Consider the following 6,864-nt stretch of genomic DNA (forward strand, 5'->3'; position numbering starts at 1 on the left):
AAGGATCCTAACGCTCACTTAGCAAACTTTTTGGAACTAAGGGATACATTTAAAATTAATGGTGTTTCTGATGATGCGATTCGTCATCAGTTATTCCCATTTTCATTGAGGAACAAAGCTAAACAGTGGTTTAACTCATTACCACGAGGGTCAATCACTACTTGGGAACAAATGACCAAAAATTTTCTATTAAAATATTTCCCGCCGGCTAAAACGGCCAAATTACGTAATGATATCTTTTCGTTTGTGTAGATGGACTTAGAAACTCTTTATGATGCATGGGAGAGATACAAGGACTTACTAATTAGGTGCCCTCACCATGGGTTACCGCTTTGGCTTCAGGTTCAAACGTTCCTTGATGGCCTAAATCCTTCAACTTGGCAAATGGTTGACGTAGCTGTTGGCAGAACCATCAATAATAAAACACCTGAAGATGCTTATAAGTTTATAGATGAGATGTCACTGAATAACTATCAGTGGCAAGTCATAAGGACTAAGCCAATGAAAATAGTAGGCATTTATAACGTCGATTTGGTTACTATACTGTCAAACCAGGTAGAACTTCTGAATACAAAGATTGATGATTTTCTTAGTTCTTCACAAGTTCACCCAGTAATGCAGTGCGAAGAAAGTGGAGGTGGAACACGCCATTCGAAATACCAACCTTATGGCCACAACATGGATAACGAGCAGTTAAATTACATGGGTAATAATCCTCGATCTCAAAACAATCCATATAGTAACACTTACAATGCAGGTTGGAGGAACCACCCAAATTTCTCGTGGGATGGTTAAGGAAATCAAAGACCACAACATCCTCCAGGTTTTCAACAGCCACCCTATCAACAGGAAAAGAAGCCGAACCTTGAAGAGATGCTCACAAAGTTTATCTTGGTGTCAGAAACCAATTTTTAGAACACCGAAATAGCACTTAAAAATCAACAAGCGTCAATCCAAGGGCTCGAAACTCAGATAGGCCAGCTTTCTAAACTAATCTCCAAACGACCACAAGGTAGCTTTCCAAGTAATTCTGAACCCAACCCAAGGGAATAGCTCAATGCGATTAATGTTCAAGATGAAGAAGGATTCGTTGAGCCTGAGCCAGAACCGAGGCAGGAAAATGTGGTAAACAGAGGTCAAGGGGATGTAGGTCATAATAAAAATAAATCAGTGAATGTAGAATATAAACCTAGTGTGCCATACCCCAACGCGACAAGGAAAGACCGCTTAGATGAACAATTTGGTAAATTCCTTAAACTCTTAAAAAAATTACACATTAACTTACCGTTTATTGAAGCTCTATCACAGATGCCAAATGCAATGAAATTTTTAAAGAAGCTTCTAGCAAATAAGTGGAAATTGGATGAGGCGTCGCATGTGGAGCTAAACGCAGTTTGCTCAGCTATTCTGCAAAATAAGCTACCGAAAAAATTAAAAGATCCAGGGAGTTTTACAATTCCTTGCTTAATTGGTAGTTTAGATGTTAATAATGCATTAGTTGATTTAGGAGCTAGTATTAATGTCATGCCCTACAAATTGTTCAAACAATTAGGTCTTGGGAAACCCAAACAGACTAGGATGAGCATTCAATTTGCAGATAAAATTATAAGATTTCCTTGGGGTACTATTGAAGATGTGCTAGTTAAAATCTATAAATTTATATTTCCCGTAGACTTTATTGTTCTAGAGATAGAAGAGGATAGCAACACTCCTTTAATTCTAGGAAGGTCGTTTTTAGCAATTGCTAAAACGATCGTAGATGTTGGCACATGTGAACTCACACTCCGTGTGGGAGACAAAACAATCACCCTTCAAGCTCACAATTCTGGCAACACATTAGAAATTGAAGGTGATCATTTAACCCATTCTACTAAAACTGACAATATGGTGCAACCTACTTTACAAGAAATGAATCTAAAGGAAGTACATGAGTCATTCTCAAGCAATGGTAGAGGACCTATTCATGAAGAACAAAGGCTACAAATTGAGGAGCTAGATGAATGGCGGACGCATAAACCAAGAACGCATGATAAACCAGAACTACGCTAGAACAAGCTCAAGACCTTCCCACATCAACTTAAGGTTGGAGATAAAGTCTTATTATATGCCACAGATCCTCACATTGTCACTACCACACCAAATGCAGAAATCTCTCTTACGGTACTTGGTATTTTCCCATTCAGTCCAGTCGAGGTAGGTCATCCCAAGTTCGGCACTTTTAAAGTAAAAAACACCCTTCTAAAACCTTATTTTGATGAGAATGATAGCAGGAATGAGGAGTATAAATAATCACTTCTTGAGAGGCAACCCAAGCACTAACTGTATTAACTTCTTTCAAATTTAGTCTTCAACACCTAACTTACTAACGGAGCTCTTGAATACAGGTTTTCCACAGAGACACGGCCAAGCACACAGGCGTGTTTAGGGTCGTGTGAAAATAGGGCAACAATTTTCCCAAACACGAGCTACGATAAAATGCCACGGTCGTGCGACATGGCCGTGGTCAAGCCTGCCAAAACAACATAGGATTGCGACACGCCTATGTGGAAGAACCGTGGGTGAACCTATTAAAACAGTACAGGCGTGTGACACGCTCATGTCCAGCACCCGTGGTCGAACCTGTTAGATTGACACGGGCGTGGGTCTACCTACACGAGCGTGGGAGAAGCGAACAACGCCAGACACAGCCGTGCAACACGACTGTGTGAACCAACACGCCCAAGGTACACGGGTGTGGGGAAATTGTCAGACACGCCCAAATTTAAAATTCGCGAATCACACGGGCTGAAATTAGGGAACACGGGCGTGTTCCCTGGCTGTGTGCCCCAAAATTTATAAATAGGTTGCACTATTCATTGCCTTTTTCACCCAAAAAACCCTAACCCTAGCCGCTGCAAGTCCACACGCCCTCCCTGCCACGCCCGTACGCCGTTCCCAACTTCATTCTCGACGCCCAATCTCTTTCCTTTAGCGTTTGTTTACTCCTTTCTCTTTTATTTCACTAATTTATAATCCTATTTATCATAGTAATCTATATTTTTCATGTTATTTTCATCTTTCTATCACACAAATTTCATTTATAGAACAAGTTATCATCTTTTTCATGTTCAAATTCTTACTCATGACATGATTTCTCCACTCCAGTTAATTAGTTAGAAGTGAATATTCATGGTTAGGATAGTTGAAATAATCATGCCTTTTGTGTTGACATTTCTATTCATTCATATAATATGTTTCATTCCATTCTTTGCCATTTTTACCTATACCATCATGCTAATGCCACAAAAATAGGTCATTGAACTTATTATTTTAGTTAAACTTAGTAGTTGTGGCTGACCATATTTATGCATTTTTCTTTTCAAATTTAGTCACATTTTTTTCCTTGTCTACTCATCAAGACGAATTGATGTTTCCACTTGCAGGTATACAATGTTGTCTTCACGTGGTAAAAAAGCCGCTGTCCCTGCTTCAAAGAAAAGGAAGGGAGCATCATCTTCCTCGGGTCCTACCGTGGAAGTTCGTCACCCTTTCTTGAGGTTCCCCATTGGGCCCCAAGAAGAACTATTCCAAATACTCCAGGCCTGACCTTTAATTACGGGCCACTGCATCCACTAGGCTGTGGTAGAACAAGTTCAGTTGGCTGAAGCGATTCGGGCCCTCCTAACCACCGACCCTTGGGAGCTTTTCTTTGGGATCATCGAGCCGACGTATCTCGAGCTTACGATGGAATTATGCTCTATATTTCACCTTCAGACCGTGATGACGAACTACGATGATCCTGGCACAATCCAATTTCACCTCGGCGGATTAGCTCGCCAGCTCAGTGTCCCAGAATTTGGTACGGCGCTGGGTTTATATACGGAGGAATTCAAGGAGGTGAATGACTTACATGCTCTCAACCGCCACATCCATCATTCTCCTTCACGGTGCTGGGACGCATTAGTACTAGGTGGGGCCACCTACAATCCTAGCCGCTCCAAGGCATCGGCTTTCCCTCCATCTCTGAGGTACCTACACATAATTCTGGCTCACACGATTACAGGAAGGCGAGAGAGCACCTGCGTCATCAACACTCACGACGCCTACTTTTTATGGTATATGTCGCACGGGCACGTCATCGACCTTGCCTATTTCATCGCCCTCGCGATTCAGCACCAGACGAAGTGGCATAGGAAGGGGGTCATCTCCATTGGCCCCTATGTTACTCGGTTGGCTCGACACTTTGGGCTCCTTAGCACCACCGCCCAAGAATCATCCTTAACCCTCATTGGCCAGATGTCTCCACAAGGTATCTCGAGCATGCTTAGCATGAGGATGATCGAAAAGCGCCGAGGAGCCTACCCTCTTCAATATAATCTCGCCCAATCTACCAAGGAGGAGGCCTACGAGGACACTTCTGATGATGTCCCTCCACACCACGAGGACCCACCACCACCCTCTCATCCAGTTCATGCGGCGGCTTCATATGCTGACATCTCTGAGCGCCTCACTTAATTTGAGCAGTAGTGTTTTCAACGATTTGACAACATTGATGCTACTCTACAGTAGATTTGTCAGCACCTCCACATCTCATCGCCAGTGCCACCTCGCGAACCATCCAGCGATGCAGATGTTTAAAAAATTTTATTTATTATTTTATGTTTTTAATTTTTACTAAAACTACTGTTTATTTTTTTATTAGGCTTTAGAATTTTATTTTATTTTTTTAATCATCAATTTCGGTTATTTTTTTATGAGTAATTATTCTTCCAAATATCCACTAAAAAAGTTCCTTATTTTATCACAGTTATATACAGCTCCTAAGGTCATCATCGTATAGGAACTAAAAACTCCCCCTGGGAAGGTTCTCCACAACTGCCATGTCCTGATCGACCACGACCATAGCTACCACTAGATATAATATTCTTTTGGCGCAGGACTTATGGACTAATGGGCCTCTACCACCGCCGGAGTATCCTCCTCCACTCTCGCACTGATTACTCTCCAAAACTCCAGTTCGAGGAATTCATCATATAGGAAGTTTCACTTCTCCACCTATCTTATGATTACAAATTTATTTTTTCCTATCTATCTTTGTACATTGAGGGCAATGTACATCTTAAGTTTGGTGTAACACCCCGAATTTGGGCCCAGAAGTATTGGGCCTTGAGTGGGGGTCCGTAAGGAGGTTGTATATAGGTATTTAATTGTGCAATGAAATGAAACAATTAAATGTTTACTTTAGTGGTTAATGGCTTTGAGAAGTGTTGGAGAAATCTTGGGTTCAAACTTGGGCTTTAGCAAAAATTTTGGTATTAATTGAAAAAAACCTGGATGCTTGGATGAGGGCCTTTTAAATTATTGTGGTAAATAAATGACACAATGAAGCATGTAGTCTAGTGGTTGTGGCGTCATTAAGGTTGTATGGGAGCCTGGGTTCAAGTCTTGGCTCTTGCAATTTATTTTGTTTTTTAAGGGGACCTAGACTTTGGCCTTTAGAGCTTATAATTAATTGGGGATAAAATATGACACAAAAAGCCTTGTGGCTTAGTGGCAAAAAGCGTGTGGAGCATCTAAGGGGAGGCATGGGTTCGAATCCCATGGCAAGCAAGGAGCATTTATTTTGTTAACAGGGGGCGGCAAGAGTTGGTGTTGAATTTAAACTCTGATGTTAGAGGGATCCCACATCGGGAAGCTAACATAAGAGTGGATACAAAGCTGGCTTTAAATAGAGGGAACCATGAGGAGAGTAAACGTACCTTTCTTGGCTGATCCCTTTCGCTGTATGGCGTGCTCGTTGGGTTGGGCGTCGGCTAAGAGTGCTCGGAGCGTGGATTAACTCCAGTCTCCTATCAGGTGTGTATTTCTCACTACTCTAGCTGTAGGATGGCTACTTCGGGCCGCGATGGGCCAAAAGGGGCCATGTGGGCCCAATAGGCCTACGGGCCCAATTGGATAAGTTGTTTGATTGTGCAGTAAATATTAGACTATGATAGGTGAAGCTCATATCTGTGGCTAGATTTAGGCTAAAAGGGCCACACGAGCGTGTGGGCCCATTTTGGGCCGAGAATAGGCTTTAGGCCCATTCGTATTGTTATCCCTGTTTAGAATACTTTAGTTTACTAAAATTACCAAAATACCCTTAGTTTGTAAAAATACTGAAATACCCTCGATTTGTAAAATTACTGAAATACCTTCGACTTGTAAAATTATCAAAGTACCCTCGATTTACAAAATTACCGTTTTACCCTCGATTTACATAATTACCGTTTTACCCCCGATTTACATAATTATCATTTTACCCTCGACTTACAGAATTACCGTTTTACCCTCAATTTACAGAATTATCGTTTTACCCTTGATTTATAGAATTACTATTTTACCCTTGATTTACAGAATTACTGTTTTACCCTCGATTTACAAAATTACTAAAATACCCTTAGTTTGTAAAATTACCAAAATACCCCTAGTTTGTAAAATTACCAAAATACCCTTGGTTTGTGAAATTCCCAAAATACCCTCAATCTGTAAAATTACCAAAATACCCCTGATTTACAAAGTTACAGAAATACCCTTGACTTTCTAAAAATTATAGAAATACCATTGGTTTACAAAATTACTAAAATACCCTTGGTTTGTAGATTTACCAAAACACCCTTGTAGGATGAAATGACTAAAATACCCCTATTAGGTAAAAAGACCGTAAAGCCCCTGTAGGGTAAAGTGACCGTAAAGCCCCTATAGGGTAAAGTGACCGTAATACCCCTGTATGGTAAAATGACAAATATGCCCTTATGTTCCGTATGACTGATGTGCTTAGGATTTACATATATTGATATTGGATTAGTTAAGTTTGAGTGACACGTGGAGGTTATCGTAGGCGAT

General features: G+C 40.9%; 1 non-coding gene across 1 annotated transcript; it reads right to left on the minus strand.

The window, feature by feature from the left end:
- Nucleotides 1–219: 219 nt before the first annotated feature.
- Nucleotides 220–326, minus strand: LOC121210732 (small nucleolar RNA R71). Its single transcript, XR_005905845.1, has one exon. It is a non-coding gene; the product is annotated as a small nucleolar RNA R71 (small nucleolar RNA).
- Nucleotides 327–6,864: the final 6,538 nt, after the last annotated feature.

The sequence above is a fragment of the Gossypium hirsutum genome, chromosome A11 (assembly GCF_007990345.1).
Source record: "Gossypium hirsutum isolate 1008001.06 chromosome A11, Gossypium_hirsutum_v2.1, whole genome shotgun sequence".
NCBI lineage: Eukaryota > Viridiplantae > Streptophyta > Magnoliopsida > Malvales > Malvaceae > Gossypium > Gossypium hirsutum.